The sequence below is a fragment of the Eptatretus burgeri genome, chromosome 1 (assembly GCF_056783735.1).
Source record: "Eptatretus burgeri isolate ZD-2024b chromosome 1, Ebu_testis_v1, whole genome shotgun sequence".
Classification (NCBI taxonomy): domain Eukaryota; kingdom Metazoa; phylum Chordata; class Myxini; order Myxiniformes; family Myxinidae; genus Eptatretus; species Eptatretus burgeri.
Genome location: NC_140961.1, coordinates 7,035,508 through 7,062,856, shown reverse-complemented (window position 1 = coordinate 7,062,856; position 27,349 = coordinate 7,035,508). Strand labels below are relative to the sequence as shown.

The 27,349-nt window shown below is 45.6% G+C and overlaps 1 long non-coding RNA gene across 1 annotated transcript; it reads left to right on the top strand.

Annotated features, from left to right (window-relative positions):
* Positions 1-13,630: 13,630 nt before the first annotated feature.
* Positions 13,631-25,500, top strand: LOC147033812 (uncharacterized). The gene is made up of 3 exons (XR_015058912.1): positions 13,631-13,826; positions 13,958-14,091; positions 25,333-25,500. It is a non-coding gene; the product is annotated as an uncharacterized LOC147033812 (long non-coding RNA).
* Positions 25,501-27,349: the final 1,849 nt, after the last annotated feature.

Genomic DNA, 27,349 nt, shown 5'->3' with positions numbered 1-27,349 from the left:
CATGGCAGATAGTGAGACCCAGAAGCTTGAAAGAAAGGACTTCTTCCAGAGGATTGTTGAGAAAGTGGATGGGGGGGTTTTCAAAACAGTCCTTTCGAAGAGACAAAGTGAGAGTGTGAGATTTGTCCAGATTGAAAGACATGTTCCACATGTTGGACCAGTTTGTGATTTTATCCAGATCTGCAGTAAGTGAAGAAGCTGCTGCTTGCCGGTCTGAGGGATGACCAATGGTACGGCAGAGGGTGGCGTCATCAGCAAAGAGATATAGAGGATTTTCCAGAGAATCAGAGAGATCATTGATGAAAACCAGAAAAGAACAGGGCCCAGAACGCGACCTTGAGGAACTCCAGCCTGGACAGGAAGAAGGGATGAAAGAACACCATTTGGGGCCACACGGTGACTGCGACATGAGAGGAAGTCTGCGAAACATGAGTGGAGATGGCCTTGGATACCATAGGAAGAGAGTTTGGTGAGCAGGGCAGGGTGTCAGACCGTGTCAAAAGCACGTGATATGTCCAGGGATACGGCTCGGATTTCCTGTCTGGCATTGAGGACCTCCATCCATTGTTGGGAGAGCAGAAACAGCATATCCAGTGCAGAGTGACCTGATCTGAAACCAAATTGATGATCGGAAATCAGGCCATTGGAGAAGAGGAGGATTTAATGTCTGAAGCGAAGATGGATTCCATAACCTTGCTGATGATCGAGAGAAGGCTGATTGGTCTGAAGTTGCAGGGATCTGTTTTTGCACCTTTTTTATGCAGGGCAGTGATGTTTGCTGATTTCGAAGCAGATGGCCGATGACCTTGAGCAAATGAGAGGGTGAATAGAACAGAGAGAGGGTGATCAAGAGCAGAAGAGCAGGCTTTGAGGACACGTGGGCTGATGCCGTCTGGACCGGTTGCAGAGTCTGAGTCGAGATTTCACAGCAAGCTCTCCACCTTGTCAGGAGAAAAGGACAAAGAGTCAAGGGACAGTTGGGTGTGACTGGGTAAGGTGGGTAGAGAAAGTGACGGGTTTTGGACACAAGATTTAGCTGCAAACACCGAGTTCAGGCATTCAGCTTTTTCACGTGCGGTATCTGCAGTGCCGCCATTTGAGGTAAGGGAGGGGATGGAGGGGGAACATACACCAGAAACAGATTTGATAAGATGCCACCAGGATTTTGAGGAGGGAGATAGGTTTGAGAGTTCAGACTTGAGAATAATAAGATGTTGTTTTCTGGCTCTCCTGAGGGTAGATACACACTTGTTCCGAGTTTTATGGAAGGAACTGAGATTGCCCTCAGTTGGGTTTGCTTTCCATGAGGCAAAGGCAAGTTATTTCAGGACAACTGCCTCACCACAAGCTTCAGTGAACCAAGGGTGGGAGGAAGGGGAGGACAACTGAAGACGAGAGGGGATAAATCTGTGCATGAGGGAGAGCAAGTTTCTTTGAAATAATTCCCAGGATGAGTTGATGTTGGAGAAAGTAGCGATAGGAGACCAGTCTATAAGTTTCATGGCTGCTTGGAGACCCTGCCAGTCGGCTTGAGTAAAATGCCAGACTCGACGGCGGTGAGGTGGTTCTCTGACAATAGCCAGAGAGATGTCCACTTTGACATGGACGTGGTCAGAATAACCGATTGGAGCGGAGGGAAGAGCAGCAGATATTGTCAGGGAAATTTGTCAAAATCAGATCCAGAAGAGATTGAGTACCATTTGTTGAGATCTGGGTCGGGAAGTTGTCCGATTGAGTCAGTCCCAATGAGTCGCAGAAAGCTTTTGCTGAGGTGCCATGACAGGTGAGAGAGGTACCCACACCTCGCCAACTGGCATGATGACAATTGAAGTCACCACATATGAGGAAGAGAGAGTTTGGATGAGAAGATAGAAGTTGGTCCATGTTTCCGGATAGCGAGGTGTAGATGGAGTCATCACTGTTTGGTGGACGGTACATTACACATATAAACATGAGGTGGGAGTGGAGGGAAGCCGTAGCCAGAGGTATTCCTGGGGGTGTGGGGGAGTGAGGGCAGTGCATGGAGAGTGAGGAATAGAGTCTTTGATGAAGAGAGCAACACCTCCACCAGGACGAGGCTCAGGTCTGTCATACCGTAAGAGGGAGTAACCAGGGAGAGATACTTGGGAGTCAGACACGTCTTGGGAGAGGAAAGTTTCTGTTAGGCAGATAATGTCTGGTTTGTCAGTGGCAACCTGCATGGAAAGATCTGAAAGGTTTGAGCGAAGGCCCCGGATATTTGAGGTCCACACTTTTAATGAAGAGGTAGGGGAGGAGGAGGTAGGACAAGGGACGAGGGGGGGGGAGGTAAGGAGGGTTGATGAAAGAGTGTGGGGGATTGCAGAATAGCTAGGGGAGGGGGCTGAATGAGAAGGAGAAAAGGCTCTGTGGTGCTGGGGGAGAATGGGGACAAGAGACAAGGAAGAAGGCAGTTGAGGATTTGAGGAGGTGGAGTGTAGAGATGGAGGTGAGAGGGCAGTGGAAGGAGGCAGATTTGTGGATGGGAAGGGGGGGGGAACTTTGAGAAGGATGAGTGAGGGGATGAATGGTGGGAGAAAGGTGAGGGGGGAGTTTTTGAGAGAGGTGAGAGGGAAGCTTGGAGGGAGAAGAGTGGGGGGAGTTTTTGAGAGAGGTGAGAGGGAAGCTTGGAGGGAGAAGAGTGGGATGGTTGCTTTGAGAGTGAGGGGTGAGAGGGGTGAGTTGGCACTGAAGTTGGAAAAAAAGAATGGTTAATGGAAAGCGAACATTCATACCAAACTGGGGTTTTAAAAAGTTTTAGGTCAGAGATGCGACTTAACACATTTCTTGATGGATGCAATAAAGGCGAATTCAGAGAATGGAGAGAAGAAATGCTGTCACAGTTGGATTTTTTAGGCAAGGTATGAAGGAGAGGACGAATTGAGAGCAGTCTGTTTAAATAGTAGAATAGTGCATTATGATACAGTAAACAGTACCAAACGAGTGAAAGAGGAAGATGAAGCATTATTAGAGATCGTTTTTGTTATTACTATTAATGTTTGAGAGAGATTTCAACAGATTAGGTAATGGAAGTGTTGTCGAATGCCCTCACCATGTTGTGCTTGGATTACTCAAACTCACTGCAGGTAGTGTTACCTGCTTCTTCTATCAAGACCCTGCAAAGCTACTCAAAATATGGCAGCCGTTAATTGGTTGAAACCAACAGAATTTTGATTTTGGTGCACGAACCACTGTGGGAAGAGAGACAGAGACAGAGACAGAGAGAGAGAGAGAGAGAGAGAGAGAGAGAGAGAGAGAGAGAGAGAGAGAGAGAGAGAGAGAGAGAGAGAGAGAGGAGGGAGAGGGGAGAGGGGGAGAGAGATGGGAGGGAGAGGGAGGGAGGGGGAGAGGGGGAGAGAGGGGAGGGAGAGGGAGGGAGAGAGAGGGAGGGAGAGGGAGGGAGAGAGAGGGGAGGGAGAGGGAGGGAGAGAGAGGGAGGGAGAGGGAGGGAGAGGGAGGGAGAGAGAGGGGAGGGAGAGGGAGGGGGAGGGGAGAGGGAGGGAGAGGGAGGGAGAGGGAGGGAGAGGGAGGGAGAGGGAGGGAGAGAGGAGGGGAGAGAGAGGGAGGGAGAGAGGGGGATAGAGGGGGAGGGAGGGGAGGGAGAGGGAGGGTGAGGGAGAGGGAGGGAGAGGGAGAGGGAGGGAGAGGGAGAGGGAGGGAGAGGGAGAGGGAGAGGGAGGGGAGGGAGACAGAGACAGAGATTGGGGAAGGAGAGGGAGGGAGGGAGGGGGAGGGAGAGGGAGAGAGAGGGAGGGAGAGGGAGGGAGGGAGGGAGGCGGAGAGGGATGGAGGGAGAGGGAGGGAGAGGGAGGGAGACAGAGAGAGAGGGAGAGAGAGAGAGAGAGAGAGAGAGAGAAAGAAAGAGAGAGAGAGAGAGAGAGGGGGAGAGAGAGAGAGAGAGAGAGAGAGAGAGAGAGAGAGAGAGAGAGAGAGAGAGAGAGAGAGAGAGAGAGAGAGAGAGAGAGAGAGAGAGAGAGAGAGAGAGAGAAAGAGAAAGAGAAAGAGAAAGAGAAAGAGAAAGAGAAAGAGAAAGAGAGGAGATGATTGGTGGGAGGGAGGGTTAATGTAGGCTCGGAATGAGTCAGAAGTGGGTGGGTCAGAGTGGATCATATGGGGATGAGAATGGGTGACTTTGACAGATAGGTTCAGGGTTCAGGGGTCAAAAGGGAAGGTGTCTGGGACTAAGAGAAAAGTGAAAATAATCAGAAAAAGGAACAAAAATTAGATATCGGTCAATATACGATTGCAACTCTCAATAGTGATTAAAAGAAAATATGGATATAAAAATGATAATTGTTTCACAAAATAGTAAAAATATTGAAATTGAAACGACCAAAATCCAGGATCACTGCTCACCAACACTCATTACCTTTGCCACCAAAGGTGGAGGTTATGTTTTCACTCAACTCTGTCTGTCTGTTTGTGTGCAGGATATCTCAAAAAGTTGTGGACCGATTCGGATAAAACTTGGTGGACATGTTGGGTGTTGGACAAAGACAAATTGATTCGATTTTGGTGAAGGTCTAAATGCGGATACAGATACAAGAATTATTTAATTTTAAAGTGAATCTTCATCATTGAGTGATCATGCCAAAAACAATATATAGAATGATATTTCAAAAATGTATTCGGTCCGATATGTTCTCGTGGATCAGGCATGACGTGGCAGAGGGACGCACTCTCCTGAGTGCCCTTCTCGTTTGTTCCTGTTTTTTCCCCACCCCAACTTCCACAGTCTCTTCAATCTCATTTTTCCTTGCAGGTCTTCAAGACAGCTGCTCACCACCACCACAAATCGTCCTCTATCCAAAACAATGATCTTTTCTACCCTCATTAACCCTCCTCCCACCTCAATCCCTCCTTCCAAAATTTCCACTTTTCCCTCCTAAGAGTTTCCTTCTGCATCGATCCTGCCCACCCCATGCATCCTCTTCTGCCCCCAATTCCTTTCTACACCCATTGTTTGTCCCCCGCCCCTCTGTCTTAGCTTTCGGTTCTGCTGTTGGCATACCCCCTCCCCTCCCCCAGCTCTCTCTCTGTTGTTCCTTTTGTTCTGCTGTATCTTGATCCGCTCAGTGTACTTGTACTAGCTCCTCCATAATCCTCGACCATGTATACCAATACAAAGAAGAAACACCTTTTTTTGGCCAAAATGCTGTCTCGGGGTGGGGGAAAGGGTGGGGGCAGTCTGTGCCTCTTTCCTCCCACCGTTGTATACTCCAGAGGTGATGAGGCAGGGTATTAATATGACATAGCACCATGTCCTTAATGAGACAGTACACCTTGGGTGGAAGGCAAACGTTCAAGGCATGCATTGTTGATGGACAGATGTCCATGCAATGTTACTACAGGTGTTATGAGGAAGTCATGACAGGTGACTCATCTCATGAGAGTTGTCCCTTGAGCATTATAATAATGAAAAAAACAATGATGAAAGGAATGGAAACACGTTCGATTTGAATGGTCACTCCGCTTTCTGAATGTTCTATCAACCGTTATGCGTTGTATTAGCCTCACCCTTAAAGGGAATGTGAGACGATAAACGATTGCTGTGTGTGTGTGTGTGTGTGTGTGTGTGTGTGTGTGTGTGTGTGTGTGTGTGTGTGTGTGTGTGTGTGTGTGTGTGTGTGTGTGTGTGTGTGTGTGTGTGTGCCCCCATATGTACATATTCGCTTTAAAAATGGTTTTCTCTGCAACCGCTTCTCCGATCGATGCAAAACTTTAAACATAGGAGGGACTCCCCATGGAGAAAATTTTATTACTTACTCTGACAACATTGGTCACATGGTATGGCAGCCATATTGGATTAAAGAAAAAAGAATTGGACATCATTTTCTCCGAAACCGCTCAACGAAAAAAAATTAAACTTGGCATATGTGATCAACTCCCCATGGGGTATATAGGGTGATAACGATGATGTCATCAGTGATGCCAGACATAATTGGTTGAATTAAAATCCTTATCTGAAAATTCTGAAACTTCATATATCTGATCTATGACCCGATGTAAGCGAAGAATTAAATTTATGAGGGTCATAGGTCACATTGTATGGCAGCCATATTGGATTAAAAGCAAAAATTTGCATATCATTTCCATTGAAACTGCTCTAAATTTGGGGAGGGTTGATGGTCCCCATCGTGTGCTGCCTTTTTGGCTGCTGGTTGCATCGTTGGCTCGGGGCGCAGCTATGCCGCTGATGCAGTGCCCATATTACCAGTATACTGGAGCTCATTTTGCCGACCTCGGAAGGATGACAGGCTGAGTCATCCCTCTGGTGTTAATTCAGTGGCCAATGGGGCTCAAACTCAGGACCCAAGGATCCCAAGCCACCACCCTTACCACGAAGCCAACACCAGGCTACAGGTTGATGGTGATAGCAAAGATCATGGTTTTGGATTGGGGACGATCTGAGATGGTGGAGAACAGTTGTCGTAAATACCTGGAGGGACGAATGAGATTGAAGAGACTGTGGAAGTTGGTTTCACAGGTGGGAACGAGAACGGCACTCGGTGGAGCGCATTCCTCCACCAGGCTGAACAGTTTACATTTTGTATCCGCCGATAGGCCAGATCTGGATCCGGACCCGAAAAAAAAAAACCAATCGCCTCGTTCTTATCACCGACCCAACACATCCACCGAGTTTTGTCATAACTCGTCCACAACTTTTTGAGATATCCTGCTCCCAGACAGACAAACAGGCAGGGGTGAAACAATCACCTTCGTCCACTTTCGGTGGCAAAGGTAACTCAGAGGAACTAATGAGTGAAGGTTGGTGTTGGTTCTGGATTTTGGAAGTTTCACGAGAAGGGGTTTGATGGTGGACCGCATGCGCCCTGCTGAAACCCTTGGGGGAGTGTGGTGGAAGGGCAGGGGGGAGAGGATGGAGGGCAAAGCACAGAAACACCAGAGAATGAAACACCAGAAAAGAGGTGGTGGAAGACCAAGCGACAACGAACCTGTTTGTTTGCAACGGTAAATACGTTGTTATCTCGGCCACCGTAGGTGGATGGAAGTTATGTTTTCACCCCCGTCTGTCTGTTTGTTTTTTTATTGACAAAATATCTCAAAAAGCTGTGGATGAATTAGGACAAAACTTGGTGGATGAGTTCATTGTGTGACGAGAACAAGCCGATTAAACTTCAGTTCAGATCCGAATCCAGATCCGGCCTATCAGTGGGATACAAAATGTAAACCAACCAACCTAGCGCGGGTATGCGCTCTCTCGAGTGCCATTCTAGATTCCCTTTGTATTTGAACGGAATCTCTTATTTGGGAGAATCAAACTACAAATTATTTGAGAGTGTCATCTGATGGTTTTCTTTGAACCTCTCTCCCACAAAATGCAGCTTTGCTCATGAGTAGACAACGCACCCCAACACAGCTGCTGATAACACACATTTGCATCAACTGGCTTTTTCATCAATTTCCCTCTGCGGTGCAACGTAGGAGGATGGCCTGCTCTTTTCTCGAGGCATTGTGGGATGCGTTAATGGCCACAATCACTTTCATTATCCAGTGTTATGTGGGAGGATGGCCTGCTCTCGACTTCCGAAGGTAACATGGGATCCTTTAATGTCCACAATCACTTTCCCTACACCTGTCAGTTATTTTCTATGCTTAGACTTGCTTATGGATATTGAAGAATCCCACGATGCCTGAGGAACACAGAAGGCCATTTTATGGCGGTACCTTATCCAACTCTCTTCCCGTGGCATCTCCCGGTGAGGCAATGGCAACCCACCCAACATGTTCCTTGCCCAGCAAGCTAGTTTGGCAGCATCTGTTTTCCTTGCTGAGAATATAACTTATTTGATTGACCACGATGTGCATTCCCATCAATGTCCCACTATTGCTTTAGGCTTCCGCAGAGAGAACGAGGGTGCCACAGACCACGGTACATCAGACGGCAGACAGTATGTTGAGTTGGTTCAAATTCGAGCAGAAATCAGAACCAAGAGCAGACAACCCAAAGACGAGCCAACTACCCATAGCAATCCATCATTCAACAGAGAACTACATGATGCAATGCACTCCCCTTTGAACATCAGGATGACAGGTTGTGTGTGTTGGTTGCATCGAGATCCAAGTGGAACTATCCCCCCAAACTAAACAAATTGTTGCTCAACTATTTTGAACCACTCAGTCAGATTTTGATCCGGTGATTGGACCATCAAAATTTTTCATCGACATACTAGAGCTAAAGGGTAACTCCCCCCTCCCTACCCAACCCCACACCCGTACAAAGACAACCGATGAGATTATGACATCATCAGATTTCTCGCAGATCCCATCATCGCAGATGTGAAATTGTCGGAGATTTTCTCAGTGCACTTTTAATAAGTATTGTGTTACCAGCAAGGTTATTGAGAGAAGCAGGAGAGCTGGCAGGGCTGAGAATGGGGCAGGCAGATCAGGGGCATGAGAATCGACGGGGTGGGGTGAGGGGGGAAACCTTGTAGGGGCCAGGAGAGCCAGAACACCAGTGGATAAAGGGGTCTTAAGGGAACAATATTGGGTAAATGGGTCTTATGGGAATTCCAGTAGATAAAGGGGTCTTAAGGGTCTTCAAGGTTCTTGGGGTCTTAAGTGTCTTTGAGGTCTTAAGGGTCTTTACAGGTCATTTGGGTATTAAGGGTCTTTGAGGTCTTAAAGGTCTTACAGGTCATTTGGGTGTTAAGGGTCTTTGAGGTCTTAAAGGGTCTTTGGGGTCTTTCAGTTCATAAGGGTCTTTGAAGTCTTCAGGGTCTTTGGGATCTTTATGGTCTTCAATGTCTAAAAGTGTCTTGAGGATCAAAAGTATCTTAAGGATCTTAGGGGTCTTAAAGTGTCTTTAGGAATTTTAATGGACTTTGGGGTTTTCGAGATTTTAAAGGGTTTTAATGGTGTTTGGAGAATTCAATGGTCTTGAGGGTCTTATGGGTCTTTGGGGCCTTCGGGATGTTAAGGGGTTTTACAGTCCTGGCCAAAAATATTGACACCCTTGCACTTTTTTCAAATAACTTACAATTTTCTCTAAAAACAAGTTAAAATTGACAAAAGTATTTTGTCTGCACAATTCTCTATTTCACTGTTAATATTACAGAACCTTGGTTTTTGATTCAGAACTAAATATGTCCTTTTAAATCAGAAAATAAAAATAAATGGCATTGATAAAAATATTCACAACCTCGACTTAATATTTGGTAGCAGAGTCTTTGGCTAAAATAACTGCAGTAAAGCACTTCCTGTAGCCATGAATGAGCATCCTACCCCTCTCTCCTGACAGTTTGTCCCACGATTCTTGTACAAACTACTCCAGTTCACCCAGATTTGAAGGGTTCCTTCTCCCAACTGCTGTTTTCAGATCTCTCCACAGGTGTTCAATGGGATTTAGATCTGGACTCATTGCTGGCCACTTCAGAACAGTCCACCGTTTTGTTTGGGTTTGGGTTATGGTGTTTTGGGTCATTGTGCTGCTGCAAGACGCATGATCTTCGAATGAGACCGAGCTTTCTGACACTGGGTTGAACATTGCACTCCAAAACTCCTTGGTAATCTCCTGATTTCATGATGACATGCACACATTCAAGGTACCCAGTGCCAGAGGCAGCACAGCAACCCCAAAACATCACTGAACCTCCTCCATATTTGACTGTCTGGAAGGTTTTATTTTCTTTGAAGGCTTCATTTTGTTGTCTGTAAACATCGAGATGATGGGCTTTACCAAAAAGGTCTAATTTGATCTCATCTGTCCGCAGGACATTCTCCCAGAATGATTTTGGCTTGTTTTTTTTTTTTTGTATACCTTGGTCGAGGCTCGTATGAGAGCTAACACACAACTCACAGCAAGGAGGCATGAGACAAGAGGGGCGGGAGTGGAAGGGACAAAACATTGGGGAACAGACATAGGTGAACTGTGGAAGGATGGGGAAGGATGGGGATGGGACGGGGAACATGGCGAGGGGAAGATGGACATTAAAGGGACTTTCAGGAAGGAAAGCAGGAGAATTGAAGGAAGTGGGCTTGGGTGGATTATCGGGGGTAGAAAAGATCGAGGATTTGGATGGGGGAAGATAAGAGGTGGTGGTGAACAGCTGTTTTGAAAGCCTGGAGGGAAGAATGGGAAAGAATAGAGTGAGGAAGTTTATTCCAAAGGCGGGAAAAAAGAGGAATGAAAGAGTGAAGATGAGCAGTGATTCGTGATTTTGGTAGTTTTACCAGAAGGGGGTTGTTGGCGGACCTTGAGCGACCTCTGGAAATGTGGTTGGGACAAATCACAGAGAGAGCAGGGGGGGCAAGGCTGGAGAGGAGTCGGTAGAAGACAGAAAGACCACCGACCAACCTGCGGTGATTGAGTGAGAGGCCCAAAGACTCAGCTTCATTGCGGGAGATGCCAATGATCTTAAAAGCCCTGGTTTCGACAGCGTGAAGTCGAGAAAGGTGGGAGGCAGGAGCACCAGCCCAGAGGGGAGAGCAGTACTCCATCAGGCTACGGACAAAAGCTTTGTAAGTGGTCAGGAGCTCAAGAGGGCCGAGGAAGGACTTTGCACGACGGAGGATTCCCAGTCGGCGACTGGCTTTTGAGGCAAGGTTGGAAATGTGACTTTCCCAGGAAAGGTCATGGCAGATAGTGAGACCCAGAAGCTTGAAAGAAAAGACTTCTTCCAGAGGATTGTTGAGAAAGTGGATGGGGGGTTTTGTAAACGGTCCTTTCGAAGAGACATAGTGAGAGTGTGAGATTTGTCTGGATTGAAAGACATGTTCCACGTGTTGGACCAGTTTGTGATTTTATCCAGATCTGCAGTGAGCGAAGAAGCTGCTGCTTGCCGGTCTGAGGGATGACAGATGGTACGGCAGAGGGTGGAGTCATCGGCAAAGAGAAATAGAGGATTTTCCAGAGAGTCCGAGAGATCATTGATGAAAACCAGAAAAAGAACAGGGCCCAGAACGCTACCTTGAGGAACTCCAGCCTGCACAGGAAGAGGGGATGAAAGAACTCCATTTAGGGCCACACGTTGACTGCGACAGGAGAGGAAGTCTGCGAGCCATGAGTGGAGATGGCCTTGAATACCATGGGAAGAGAGTTTGGTGAGTAGGGCAGGGTGCCAGACTGTGTCAAAAGCACGTGATATGTCCAGGGATACGGCTCGGATTTCCTGTCTGGCATTGAGGACCTCCATCCATTGATGGGAGAGCAGTAGCAGCATATCTAGGGTAGAGTGACCTGGTCTGAAACCAAATTGATGATTGGAAATCAAGCCATTGGAGAAGAGGAAGGATTTCATGTCTGAAGCGATGATGGATTCCATAACCTTGCTGATGATTGGGAGAAGGCTGATTGGTCTATAGTTACAGGGATCTGTTTTTGCACCTTTTTATGCAGGGCAGTGATGTTAGCAGATTTCCAAGCAGATGGCAAATGACCTTGGGAAAATGAGAGGGTGAATAGAACAGAGAGAGGGTGAGCAAGAGCAGAAGAGCAGGCTTTGAGGACACGTGGGCTGATGCCGTCTGGACCGGTTGCAGAATCTGACTCGAGGTTTGAAAGCAAGCTCTCCACCTTGTCAGGAGAAAAGGATACAGAGTCCAGGGACAGTTGGGTGCGACTGGGTAAAGTGGGTAGAGATAGTGATGGGTTTGGGACACAAGATTTAGCTGCAAACACCGAGTTTAGACATTCAGCTTTATCACGTGTGGAATCAGCAGTGCGGCCATTTGAGGTAAGGGAGGGGATGGAGGGGGAACATACACCAGAAACAGATTTGATTAAACGCCACCAGGATTTTGAGGAGGGAGAGAGGTTTGAGAGTTCAGACTTGAGATGAGAAAGATGTTGTTTTCTGGCTCTCCTGAGGGTAGCTACACACTTGTTCCGAGCTTTGTGGAAAGAACTGAGATTGCCCTCAGTTGGGTTTGCTTTCCATGAGGCAAAGGCAAGTTGTTTCAGGACAACTGCCTCGCCACAAGCTTCAGTAAACCAAGGGCGGGAGGAAGGGTAAGACAACTGAACACGAGAGGGGATAAATCTGTGCATGAGGGAGAGCAAGTTTCTTTGAAAGAATTCCCAGGATGAGTTGATGTTTGAGAAAGTAGTAATAGGAGACCAGTCTGTAAGTTTGATGGCTGCTCGGAGACCCTGCCAGTCGGCTTGAGTGAAATGCCAGACTCGACGGCGGTGAGGTGGTTCTCTGATAACAGCCAGAGAGATGTCCACTTTAACAAGGACGTGGTCAGAAGAACCAATTGGAGCGAAGGAAGAGCAGCAGATATTGTCAGGGAAAATTGTTCAGGTGTGTTTTGATAATGTTCAGGTGTGTTTTGGCAAACTCCAGTGATGTTTTGTTTTCTTTTCTTTCTTTCTTTCTTTCTTTCTTTCTTTCTTTCTTTCTTTCTTTCTTTCTTTCTCTCTCTCTCTCTCTCTCTCTCTCTCTCTCTCTCTCTCTCTCTCTCTCTCTCTCTCTCTCTCTCTCTCTCTCTCTCTCTCTCTCTCTCTCAGCAGTGGGGTCCTCCTGGGTCTCCTATCATAGAACCCCCTTTCATTGAGTTGGTGACGGATGGTGCAAGTTGAAACTGTTGTACCTTGTGTCTGAAGGTCAGCTTGAATCTGTTTGGCAGTTGCTCGAGGTGCTTTCTCCACCATTTGAACACTCCTTCGCTGCAATCTTCCATCACGATTTCTCTTGTGGCCACGTCCAGGAAGGTGGTCTACAGTGCCATGGGGCTTAAACTTCCTGATTACATTGCGTACGTTGGACACAGGAACGTCAAGGTCTCTGGAGATGGACTAGTAACTTTGAGATTGTCCATGATTGGCTACAATCTTGTGTCTGACCTACTCCGACAATTCCCTGGTTTCCTTTCTTTTTTCCGTGCTCGTTGCGGTACACACAGTGTCACAAAACAGCAGAATGACTCCTTTTCTCCATTAAAACTGGTTGAATGAATGATTTTTATATTGCAGGTACCTGCAACTCACTACAGGTGAGTTCAATTCCAAAGTAAAGGAGAATCACCTGCTTGAAATCTAATTATTTCTCACAACTTCTAAAAGGTGACAATAATATTGTCAGGGCCGTTTTAGGATTTCTGTGTGGAACAAGCGAAAATGAAGTTATCTTTTCAGATTTTTTTTCCCCCTTTCTTCCACTGCAAAACAAAGAAATACATTTGTGGATGATTTTACATGAAAAGATTTTGAATTTCAACAATTTTCTGGAAGAAATGGTGAATTCTTTGAAAAAAAGAGAAACAATAATTTTGGCCACGACTGTATCTCCCAATCATGTGAAAAATCTTCTCTCAAGCATGTGATATAATCTCTGAAGCATGGTGAAAGCATTTATGGGGGGGGGGATCCTTGGGGTCTTCGAGGGTCTTTAAAGGCTGAGGATGTGGATGAAAATACCCTTAGGACAATCCCCAGGTCGGACTTGGTCTGGTCAGACACCGTATTATGAAAAACTCTATGTCGGACATCCTACCTACCTCCACACACCACGCACCCTCCCAACCACCTCCTGCCACAGTTTTCCATTGCACTCATTATACACTATGCAGTATCCTCACTCGCAAACTGTTCTACCATCCGCCCGTGCAGGGAAACCCCATCGCCCCTCCCACCTGCGCACAGGTGCAACGATGCATGACCAGGTACGCTGCTTTGCGGTGCTAAATTTGTTCTCTCCTTGAACTCATATTCCGTGCTCACCCGATCGTGTCTTGCAGTGCAGTGCTCGCCGTCCGTTTGTGTTGCACCGAGTGTGCCCAGCACGGACGTGCGCACGCGCGCAGCACGGCCGATGCTCCCGAGCTCCCGACATCCGCATGACGTACGAGGGTCGAAGGGGGTAATAGTAACGGGACCCACAGGATCTTTGGTTGGGGGTTCTCCACCCTCCACTCTCGCACCACGAGCTCGGGACACGTGTGTCCCCTGTTTTGTTTTTTTTCCCGCCAACAGAGTTCCACCAAGGTGCCGGAGATCACCTGCAGCTTGATCTTCAAGTCACAAGGTTGACTGTTCCGGACATCTTTTCGCACCGTCTCATCCCGCGTCCTGCATGTGGACCTCCTTGTAGTGACTCCACAGATAAGGTAATGATCGGTGTAGGGATCGTAATAATAGCTCAATATTCCACCGTGTTTTGTTTCATCATCACATGATCCTCGGATGGATCATCGACTCATCGTCGAGAATGGGGTTGCCATTGAGAAGGGGGTCGCCAATAGACGCATAACGCAGAATCTTTGAGAATAGGAAGACAATGAGAGAAAACAATTGGGCACAATGATGTATCTAATGATGACATCATACTTTGATAAAGGATTATTATGTGTTTCTATGGAATGCGACCACGAAGCCAACCTTTAGGGCACGCAAGCCGCGTCCCCTGTGGGATTTGCGCGTCTCACACTACAGAAACCGAACCGATTCTCAATTTCATTTGCAGACAAACAACATGTCCGCCTTAAATCATGCCTGGAGAAAGGTGGCTCACGGGTTTGGTTTGAATTGCAAAACATTTGCACGGAAGACGAAGCACGGCGGAATTTGGCACTGGTCAAGGCACGCTTGAGCTAGTGGACACACGCCGAACCAGCCCCACAAATCGCTGTAATCCGTACAAAGGAAACGCAATCACTGCTTCATTGTGCTACAGGGGTGTAATTTGGACACACCGTACTCATGAAACTGCTCGTTCGGCTGTCCTCTCCTCACACCTGGTAATTGTAAATGAGCCGCCATAAACAGAGGTTTACAAATAAACATTTGCAAGCATTATCATCGGATTTACAACACCGTGCTTGCGATGCAAATTTGGAACAACACTGACAATGAACAAAATATCGGTTGTGCAGTCCAAGCCATGGTGTCTGATTTCACTTTTCACTGTCGTTGTCTGTGCCGAGCTGTACGAGTGCCCTCTTGGTGGGTGGATACTGGAATTGAACTGCGACCAATGATAAAGTACCTTGGTCTTTAACCACCTGAACGAACAGGTAATTTTACGGTCACATTCAGTTCGACCCGCAATTAAAGTGAACTCGAACCTTCAGGCATGACCCAAAGGTGTTCTGAGTACACTTCTTTGATTCAGTGAATCTGAAAAGTATCCACATTTGTTGAACTAGTACACCCATTTCCTGCAGAAGCGGCAGGAACGGTCATGTTATTGTCCTCTGTGGGGTATGGAGATTACAGTAGGTCTTGGCTCGGGTCTGTTTGTATGTGGCGGACGTGATAAACAGAGAATGCATCAAGAACGTCGGGATTCCTTCAGATTTATGTCAGTTCAGTGTAAAACGGCAGTAGTAGATCAAAATGGCAGACTTCGTAAATTCCTTCAAAAATCTTTTCCAGACCCACCAATCAGAATGCTACCAAATTTGGGTTTCAACATGAGGACAGGGCCCAGAAAAGCTACAGGTCCAGTGGTCATATTTTTTTGTATTAATATTGTTTTGTAATAACATTAATATTATGATATTATGATTCTTGTTATTACCTTTGTTATTAGAAGTGCCTTGGAAAAATGCCATGATTAGCTATCTTAACATGGATATACACCTTAACACAGATTTCACCCATGACAGAAAACCCCCATGGGGAAGGGGCAAATGAAGTCGCTACAACCTCCATCATGTGATCCTTATTCCTCCTGTCAAGTTTGGTTGAGATTGGATAAGTCACGACCGGATGTATCACAGTCAAAAATACAGCCAGAAAGACAGACGGACATCAAATTGCGTATTTTAGTAAGAAGATTATCTCTGCGGTACCATTTCCCAAGGTGACATCATGGCATCAACATGCTGGGGCTTTCGTCCAGCAGTGGGCTGAAAATCGGTGATGATGATGATGATGATGATGATGATGATGATGATGATGATGATGATGATGATGATTTCCCATTGTTACGATGTGGATTAAAAACGGAGATTTGTTCAGATCAAGAAATCCTTTCAAAGTGATGCTTTTCGCACAAACAAGGCGCTGCAGACTCTATTTGAGCTACATTGAACAATCGATTTTGCTTCCTGCTTACATCAACACTGAGATGCAGCCAAGCTGCACAAGTTGAAGAAAACCAGGAAGTAACACAGCAATGGAGGTGCTGGATGAGAGATGAGAGCAAGTTCACAGACAGGGAGAGGATTTCAGGGAACATGGAGGCAAACAGGAAAGCAGCAGAAGGAAGGGGTCAGAGATAATAGAAGAGAGCACAGGTGAAAGACAGCACATGTGAGAGAGAGAGAGAGAGAGAGAGAGAGAGAGAGAGAGAGAGAGAGAGAGAGAGAGAGAGAGAGAGAGAGAGAGAGAGAGAGAGAGAGAGAGAGAGAGAGAGAGAGATGTGGGCAGGTATGGTGTTGAGATGGGACAAAGAGAGAGCAGGGAAAGGTGTACGAGAAGACATAAGGTGACGATGGGCAGCACTTTTGAAGGACCGGAGAGAGGAAGCATTAGACAAGGTATACTAGTCTAAAGGTATGCTCTTTTTGAAAGACACATTATAATTGATAATTATCACAACAAGTGACAACAGACCAGACAGCAAAATTCATGTCCTTGACAGACTGACAACAATCTGTGCAATCCAATGTCCTCTGTTGGCACCGTGGCAGATGACCGTTTAAGTTGGAATAGATACACCCTCCTGCAGATCAACCTGAGAACCAGATTCCAAAACACAGTAATTTATAAATAAACAAAATCAGTTCAAATTTTTTGCTTAAGAATAAACAAGAGAGTTCACAGAACACGACACTCCGCACAGTGTTTAGTATATACCGCAATTTTAATATGGTAATGATTTTAAAGATCGGTTAAAAAAATCCAGAAGTTTAGCGCTACTGAAGCAGTTTTATCCATCACCCTTATACACGTTTCGGAGATGGAGGCTTCGTTGATGCAGCATCAACCACGTCAATCGGCATCATACCCAGCCATATTGGCGGCGTCCTCTTCACCCTGAAACTGCACCCTCTCACATGCCATGCCCACTCACGTGAAATAATCGGTACATAGAATGGTTCTTGGAAGTATTTCAAAGACAATTTGTGTTTTCCAGTCTTCAGGTTTATAATTCAATTCAAATAAAGGTTTAAAGGTGTATAAATAAATTAATTCCAGGTTTCACCGCCATTTCCCCACTGACTATTACAACACCCCATCGAACATGTCAAATTATTTTTCCATGTGTGTTGTTTGTGTCCTTTATAACGTCCTTAATAACATTAGGTTTCCAGTTTGGAATGATTTTAAATTTTGTTTGACTGCCAAGCAGACAGACAGAGTAAAAGTTATACCTTTACTCTTCTCTGCACATGTGCGGTCAGGATGAATTCAAATTGTGGTGGAAAATAACTCAATTTCCACAAGTTGGATCAGCATACCAAAGGAGAATCTTAAATTTCGTATATACGGAGGAAGAACATTGAATGATTCACTGAAACATAAGCCTGAAGCAATTCTTCTTATACACAATTTGACATTCCAAAGATTGGGAGAGTGAGACATTTGTCAATTCAACTTCAGGATTAGCTGATAAGCATAAGGCAAAATAACTCAAAACTGCAATACGTGTCCACTTTGGGTGTAAGGGAGAGAATGACACAATCATGGCAAAAGTTTGCAGTGTTATCAACCAGGTCACCCTGTTTCAAAGTAAGACATTCTTTTTAGAAATATGTAGGTCAAAAGACTCTTGGGTAAAGGGAAACATAACTGACAGCCAATTCGACTTGTAGCATAAAAAATTAAATATATAAAGTACCAGCAACAATTATAATTGAGTGTGCATGAATATAATTATTTTTCTTCCACATCAGCCAGCATATTGTCGCCAAAAACGGCAAACTTGTCTACCTGTTCATGTTTGGACTTGTGTTCAAAATATAACATTCAATTTAAATGAGCTATTCCTCGATCATAAACTGAATTAGACAGACAGACGGACGGACATGAACAAATTGCCTAACCCCGCTTTTCGCTTTGTGTGCACGAGGTAATAATACAAACGGGAATGATGCCGGACCTTACGACTCGGATCTTGGTATCCTATCCCAGAGGGCGATTCAACAGAAGATGATAACAGACGAGTACGAGATTTACAGTTTGTTCCAAAAAGACCTGGACGACTTTGGTTGTAAATATATTTAGTACCTCAAATGATACAATGATACCCTTTGTTTAATATGATACAGAAACTCATAAAGTTTTCTGTATTTTCAGGTTTGGTGGTTTAATATAAAAGAAAATGGCGACTCCACAGAAGAAAGCTCATTCCATCGAATGGTTCATTGAAACGAGATCCGACACGCAAGTTGAGCGTAATTTCTGTACAAGGTATGGAAGGAATCTGCCATCGCAGATTATCATTGGAGAGTGGTACAAGAGGTTTAAGGAGACTGGAAGTTGTCAAAAACAGAAAAGTACCGGTCGACCAAACACAAGTACACAGCTGACGTTGAACGAGTGTGTGAATCATTTCAACAAAGTCCCAGTAAATCAAATTGACGTGCATCCAGAGAACTGGGACCACCAACCACCAGTGTACACAGGATTTTACATAAAAGACTGAAGCTTTGTGCCTATAAGGTGCAGATTCTGCAGGAAGTCAAAGCAATGATGGACACAAATGCAAGGCGTTTGCCTTGGAAATGCTCAGTCACATTGAGGATGACGAGGGTTTCCTGAAAAAGGTCATGTTCACAGACAAGCTTGCTTTCATGTATCGGGGAAGGTCAACCACACAATGTGAGGATCTGGGGCTCTGAAAACCCCCCACGTGGTCTTTGAGCACATATGTGACAGTCCAAAGGTTAATGTGTGGTGTGGCCTTCTCCACGACTGCTTGGTTAGTCCGTTTTTCTTTGCAGAGGATACAGTGATCTTAACAGTTTACATGAACATGTTAGAAGGACTTGCCGTCACAAATATTGAAGACCTGCAACCCGATATCATTTTTCTGTCGGGGTTTGTCAAAGATGTTGGCAACAACACCAAGGTGGCAAACCTTCAGAATCTTCGTTCTCTGATCATAGCCGCATGCGCACTGGTGGACGTAAATATGTTGTGCGGAACATGGCAAGAACTCGTGTACTGCCTTGATGACCTGTGCACAACAAACTGAGCTCACATTGAAGTGTATCGATGTGGTGCAAAAAACTTTATGAGTTTCTGTATCGCATAAAGCACAGGGTGTCGTATCTTTTGTGGTTCTAAATATATTGTTGCAGGCCGGGGGTCCGGCGGAGAGAACGACCACAAGGTGGGAAACTACGTTGACTCCCACCAGACACCCCAAATTGTAGGCCGTCGCTCACGGATAATTCTGTGACGCGGCGGGTCGCTGAACCGACCATAGATGCCAATACCTCAACCGTGTGGCGTTGGGTCCTCCTGTCTAGAAACAAGTTACCTAATTAACCACGCGGTTTCGACTACCGGGGAACCACACCCTCGGTACGCCTTGTCCGAACCGGATCACTCTACCAACTACCGACTACCTTTCCGGTCGCGGTTGGTTTTTGAAAGGGAAAAGTCGGAGTTGGTGGATGCGAAGGACCTCGACCAAGCCTCTAATCTGGTCCTGCCTTCTACTCATCTCTCGCCTCTTTGAACTCCACCAGACACGATTACCACACGTGCGGCTGTGGACTGAACTGCACAGCTTTTGTCCGGTGCCGCACCACGGAGCATCCCTTTCCCCAGAATGCTCAGGTACCCTAAACGGTGTCCTCAACTCCCTCCCACCCTGGCTGCAGAAGACCTTTTTCTTTTCATTGGGTTTATTTTGTTCGAGTGTGTGTCAGAGTGTGTTGGCACCTGTCCGCTCGGTAAATCTGTTTAAGATTTTTTTTATTGTTGTGATTGTTGCTTTATTAGTCTCGCGTTCAGTCTGCACTGTGTCCTCTTTTGTAAGTTGCTTGTGAATTGCCGCATCACACCTCTCTCATCCTCTCCTGCGTAACATACCGAATAAACCTTGTTCCTGTACCACATGCTTTTCCTCGCTTTATTGAAAATAAATAATTGTAGAAATGTTCCCAGCTCGTCTTTGTCTTTTCCTCCATTGGTCCAGCATGGTTCGGATCTAAGTTTAGCAAGGTCTTTATTCCCGATAATCCGTTCCTTCTAGCCGGTACGTCCTGGGCAGTGTCGCTCGGCTGCATCCGATCCGGTAAAGTGATCTGGTCCGGTAGAGTGATCTGGTTCGGACAAGGCGTACCGAGGTCATGTTCCCTGGTAATTAAACCACGTGATTAATTAGGTAACTCGATTAACCCATAGACGCGAGGACCCTAGGTCACGCGGTGGAGTTATTGGCGTCCAAGGTCAGTTAAGCGACCCGCCGCATCATGGAATTATCCGTGTGCGACTGCCTACAATTCCGGGGAGCCTGTTGGGAACCGACATAGCTTTCCCCAACTAGTGGTCTTCTCACCCGACCCCCTGGCCCACAACAATATATATATATATATATATATATATATATATATATATATATATATATATATATATATATATATATATATATATAATGAAAGACCATAATACATCACAAGGAACCATTCATTCTTCATGTCATTTCACACATTAAAACTATTTTTATAATTACAATTATTAGTCAACGACAGTGTGTCATATGTCACATTTCAAATCCTGATTTTGTTTTCTTTTTGCAACTATGAAGGAGCTAATATTCAAGGTCTCCCACCTTTTGGGGGTGTTGTCACACGTCACATACACATTACACAGCCTATTTAACAAGGGACAAGGCAAGAAGAGCCTCACAAATATTGCACCCAAGCCCAATTACCGAAACGGTTGCCATGGCAACAGATTTCAGCCAATCACACCCGTGATCTAATCAGGTTGAGATGATGTCATGAGGAACAGTGATCTGCGATATGAAAGCCAAATGTTCAACGGTTTTTCAAATATCACGTTCACAAAAGTACATGGACGGATGATCGGTCGGAGATCATTTCAATGTCCCCCTCCCGTCTTCGACGTTGTCAGAGCTGGGTTGGGGACAATTCGTCCAACAGGATATCTGAGAGGGAGCACAAATCACTTTGTGCTGTCACGTCTGGGTTTGGTTGTACATGGACGGATGATCGGTCGGAGATAATTTCAATGTCCCCCTCCCGTCTTCGACTTTGTCAGAGCTGGGTTGGGGACAATTCGTCCAACAGGATATCTGAGAGGGAGCACAAATCACTTTGTGCTGTCACGTCTGGGTTTGGTTGCCAACCTGACTGTAAACTGCCGGACTAGTGATTCACATGCAGACGTTACATCACAAAACACACCACCATACCTAAGATGCACATAAAGCTGGCTGGCCCATCTGCTAGCATAAAGCCGGTCAACGACATATATCCCACTTATGTATTTTCGCCTGTTTGAAGGTTTGGGAGAGACCACTGTAATCACTTTGTGCCAACGTACATGTAGATCTACTTTAATAGGTGTCGTTCAAGTGGCACAGATATCGTTGGTAATGCCCCGTCCAATGAGGTCAACAAACAGGTAAATATTATTTCCTCGAATGATTAACATGGTAAACTAAGGCTTCCAAGTTACAAACCAATATCATTCAAGAGTCTCCAGAAAATACTTAACTTTGTGTCCTCGGCAAGTGCACGGGGCTGCTCTCCAAACCCTCTCCGGGATGTTTTCCTTGCTTCCTTCCATCCATGTTCTGTTTTGATCAACAATCATCATCGTCATCATCATCATGTAGGATGTAAATAGGATTTTAAACATCGTTCATCACTGGGGGAAGGTTTACATCATGACCAGGGGAATGTCATCGAGGAAAATGGAGTTAGGGGTCAGGTTGAGCAGGACAAATCTGGACTGGTTTTTGGAAAGACCACGAAGTGATGGCGAGCAGCAGTCCTGAAGGAACGGAGTAAAGAGTAGGAGTTGCAAAGATGTAAAAGAAGTGAATTGAAAGATCGATGAGCGTCGGGCTCGGACTTCATCAGGATAATGAGGTTTGTGAGAATTTGGAAGCACATCATGGAAGACCTGCGGTGGGCTGTAGGTGAGCAGAAAGAAGAGTACGCGTGTTGAGCAAGACCTGATGAGAGGTCTTTTGAAAACTGAAAGGCCACCGACCTGCTCACAATGGACTCTGTGACTTGACCTTATGCCAAGAGATACCAATAATTGGAAGAGCCTTGGATTTAACTCTCACCAGAGATTAATTTGCTCTTCAGGATGACACTTTGGTGGAAATATTTACAAGTTGTATGTAATTTTGATATAATTCACGTGGGGTTACCTATCCTGGCCATTGGTCCATGGTGTGAGACGTGGGCCCAGAGGCCTGACTCAGGGATCGGACTTTATTGAGATAGGGCAGAAATTTGGAAAAGGTCACACCAGTGATAAGTCACCTACTCTTTGTCAAAAGACACCATTGGATCTCCATTGTCCACTCAGTACCACGAGCAAACAGATCCCAGTCCCTCCGAGGGACGGAATGCTCGTTGATGCTACGCCCTGTCCGCGAAGCACCAGTCGGACAGGTTGAGACTCAAACCCAGACTCGGCAGCCAAAAGGTGAGTGCACCACCTCAGGTCCCATCGTGTCCGACTCTGGAATAATTCTTACGTACAGTTAATTTGACAAGCTTTTCCTCGCTTCAGGGTAAACCCTTTGAACCGAGGATATTGAAATCAGGAAGAATGAAAAGGTCTTTTAATTAATGAAATTATCTACTCAAGAGTAACAGGAGATTCAACTACATCAAAAGTAAAAATATATATTAACAGAAGATAGCTGTGAATTATAGAATTCCCACATTTTCTTTTTCACATCCCCTGGAGAAACGAATATCATTATCCAATCATTTATCTTCATTTTCTAATAAGAGAGTAGTTAACCATCCATACGTCAACTATTCTGCATTGAGGTTCCTTGTTGTTTCAAATTCAGCCTGTGGCGGCTGTGCCGCTGATACGGTGCCCCTGTTACCAGTAAGATGGTACTCATTTTGGTGATCTCAGAAGGATGACAAGCTGAGTCAACCCACTTGGTGTTATTTCAACGGTAGGACAGGGGGCTCCAACTCAAGACCTGAAGATCTTTAGCCAACCACCTGAACCGTGAAGCCAACACCAGGCTTTTGAGGTTCCTTGTAAAGTCTTCACCACTCTGATGACAATTTTATTTCTGGGAAGAAGCCTTTACTGGTACGATTTTCATTTTACCCCTTTGAACCATAGTGGCCGGTTTACCATCTGCAATTCAAACCTCCATACACCCGAGCGACGAGTTTATTGACGGCTATTCAAACCTCCATATATCTGAGCGACGAGTTTACTGACCGCTATTCAAACCTCCATATACCTGAGCGGCAAGTTTACCAGCCACTATTCAAACCTCCCTCTAACCGAGCGGCTAGTTTACTGAGCACTATTCAAACCTCCCTCTATCTGAGCGGCAAGTTTACTAGCCACTATTCAAACCTCCATATATCTAAGCGGCTGGATTACCCGCCGTTATTCGAACCTCCAGATACTGAGCGGCTAGTTCACTGACCGCAATTCAAACCTCCATATATCTAAGCAGCCGGATTACCAGCCATTATTCAAACCTCCATATATCTAAGCAGCCAGGTTACCAGCCGCTATTCAAACCTCCAGATACCGAGCGGCGTTTACTGACAGCTATTCAAACCTCCATATACCCGAGCGGCTAGTTTACTGGCCACTATTCAAACCTCCATATATCAAAGCAGCCGGATTACCAGCCGCTATTCAAACCTCCAGATACCAAGCGGCGTTTACCGGCCGCTATTCATACCTCCATATATTGAAGCGGCTAGTTTACTGACCGCTAGTCAAACCTCCTGACACCGAGTGGCTAGTTTACTGACCGCCATTCAAACCTCCATATATCTAAGCAGCCGGTTTACCAGCTGCTATTCAAACCTCCCTCCACCCGAGCGGTGAGTTTACTGACCACTATTCAAACCTCCATATACCCAAGCGGATAGTTTACTGACCGCTATTCAAACCTCCCTCTACCCGAGCTGCTAGTTTACTGACCACTTTTCAAACATCCACATACCCGAGCAGCCGGTTTACCAGCCACTATTCAAACCTCCATATACCTGAGTGGCCGGTTCACTGACCGCTATTCAAACCTACACATGCCCAAGCGGCCGGATTTTTCTCCAGCGAGCCCAGGTTGGGGGAGCCGAAAGCTCAAGTAGCTTAGGGTTCAAAGGGGTTATGACCCCAAATGATCTGACTTTGTTCTGGGATTGTGAAGACGGAAGTTTGGCCGAAGAATTTCACCAACAGACTAAGCAGGCATCACGTTCGACTTGACCCGATTTTAACATCAATTTGTTCAGGCGTTTATTCCTCAATTACAATGATCTGATTATTTGTTCTCATGGTGTTTCTGCATGCCATTTAAAATTGTACTTATACCAGGAATAATAGATGTAGCACATTTCAAGGAACTTAAACACAGGAGGAAGACATTTGGCCAAACAAGGCCGACAACACTATTGCCAACCTCTGGTTGTTTGACCGTGCTCTATCCAATTTCAATTATGATTGCCATCAAGAAAGCAGCACGTACCATTTTAAAAGTCTTTGGTGTTCGAACCGCGGCCGAGTCACCACCGAGCAGTTGCTCCAACCATTACACACCGAGGCTGTACATGGACAACGTTTTACACATTCGTGATTGCCTTCTCGCTATTGATTGAACGTGGAAATTCAAGTCAATAGTAACACGTCATTGTCTGTTCTGGAACATTCTTAGCAATAACATTATTTCTCTGTGATCGTCCCAAAGGTTAGTTCGGTTGGCGAGGGTTAAACCGGTCGGTTTATCTTCGCCTTCACAGCAATAATTATTGTGTCTGATTATAATCGGATTATAATCGGATTATAATCGGACACTACCTCATTTCGTCAGGAAAGGAATTTTGAATTTGTTTGGTGGTGCTGGCAATAACTCATTCACTCTCAGGAAAAAAAAAACAAGAGACACCATCAGAGCTTGAATTGGCATTCACCAACTAATACGAGCAGATGGGACATCCGGTTCAACGGCCATCTTTGCGACGCACCGCCCCGCCTGCAACGCACCAATCAAGCCGTTTACCACGAGGTTGAAAATTGAACCCACACTAAACAGCACCAAGGTACGTGCGCTACCTCTGAACCATCCTATCAGAATTAGCAACTACCACACAAAAACATGAACCATCGGCCTTGAGGCCATAATTTTTTTTCGAAGATGGACGGAGGTTATGTTCTCACTCCTGTTTGTTTGTTTGTTTGTTTGTGACCAGGATATCTCAAAAAGCGATGGACGGATTCGCACGAAACTCGGTGGACCGGTTGGGTGTGTGACAACAACGCGGCGATTCGATTTTCTTTCACGTCTGGATCGATCCAGATCCATATATCCAGAATAGCAGTATCCAGCAGTGGATACGAAACGTCCACTGTTCAACCTGGTGGAGGTACGTGCTCTATCGAGTACCGTTCTACTTCAAGATGTATCTTCCACATTTATCTTGCGCAGGAAGAGACATCCTCACTCATCCCCCTTATGATGGTTTGTTTTGATGAGGACCACCACCCCCCCCCCCCCAGCCAATCACCATATTAACATACTCCTCTCCTTCATCATCTAAGCCTGGTGTTGGCTTAGTGGTTAGGATGGTGGCTTGGGATCCCAGGGTCCTGAGTTCAATCCCTGTTGGCTACTGAATTAACACCAGGGGGTTGACTCAGCCTGTCATCCATCTGAGGTCGGCGAAATGAGTACCAGTGTACTGGTCCCGGTGTATGCCCCGGTTAGAATAGGTGTACCATATCCCTGTGTGTCGTAAGAGGCGACCAGCGTTGGCGTCAGGAAGGGCATCCGGCCATAAAACATTGCCTCAAGAAAAAGCCAAACCCCTGCACAGCAGGGAAAAATGGCTGTAAAAACGGTCATTTTTTTTTCTCCTTCATCATCTGTAACACACCTCAGGGGAAACCCCTCGTTTGTCTCTGAATATTTGCCTGGATGATATGAATCGAATCAAATATGATGATATCGAACCGAATATCTTCCCGATGAAAATTCTTTGAGGCTTCCAGGACAAAATGGAACCCCGGGACAGGACAATAAGGTTCTATTTTGAGCATGATTTTATCATAAATAAGCATGTGTTGCATTCCTGGTTTTGAAAGAGGAAACTTCCTGCCAACTGTCCCAATTTAAGGTAACAGGTATTTCTCTTTGAAGGTATATGCGGGGTTTGTCTTCACCTTGATGTGTCTGCTTTGCAGAGAGTGTCAACTTCGCGAGCTGTCAACTCTCTGAAATATGATCTACATTTATGATTCTATACATCCAGGCAATGATTGCTTTTAGCATATTTAACGTTTCCTGCAATTTCCACTGACTTTTGCGATGTTTTGTCACCATTTTCCCATCAGGCATTACACCCCTGAAAGCTGACTGCCTCGTTCGATGGGTGCCTAATTTTCGCTGTCCTGCAACTTTAACGTCTTGTTTACATCGTAAGCCATTCTTTCAGCATCTTGCACAAAATCAATCCCATGATGATGATGATTATGATGTACTCGCATCACATTCCTGTTGTTTAAAGATGCAACAGTTGGCACACAATGGTACATAGATAAAGTGCAATGAAAGTGTGTAATGTTTGCAGCACTCCAACACGATTGCATGCTCAACATACGGATGTAAAGTCACCGAAGTCCACAGGACGGTCAGCGTTTGAACGAGGTAGTGCATTCTACATGAACATCACTGCTTCGATCTCTGCAAAGCAGACACATCAAGGTGAAGACAAACCCCGCATATACCTTCAAAGAGAAATACCTGTTACCTTAAATTGGGACAGTTGGCAGGAAGTTTCCTCTTTCAAAACCAGGAATGCAACACATGCTTGTTTATGATAAAATCATGCTCAAAATAGAACCTTATTGTCCTGTCCCGGGGTTCCATTTTGTCCTGGAAGCCTCAAAGAATTTTCATCGGGAAGATATTCGGTTCGATATCATCATATTTGATTCGATTCATATCATCCAGGCAAATATTCAGAGACAAACGAGGGGTTTCCCCTGAGGTGTGTTACAGATGATGAAGGAGAAAAAAAAATGACCGTTTTTACAGCCATTTTTCCCTGCTGTGCAGGGGTTTGGCTTTTTCTTGAGGCAATGTTTTATGGCCGGATGCCCTTCCTGACGCCAACCCTGGTCGCCTCTTACGACACACAGGGATATGGTACACCTATTCTAACCGGGGCATACACCGGGACCAGTACACTGGTACTCATTTCGCCGACC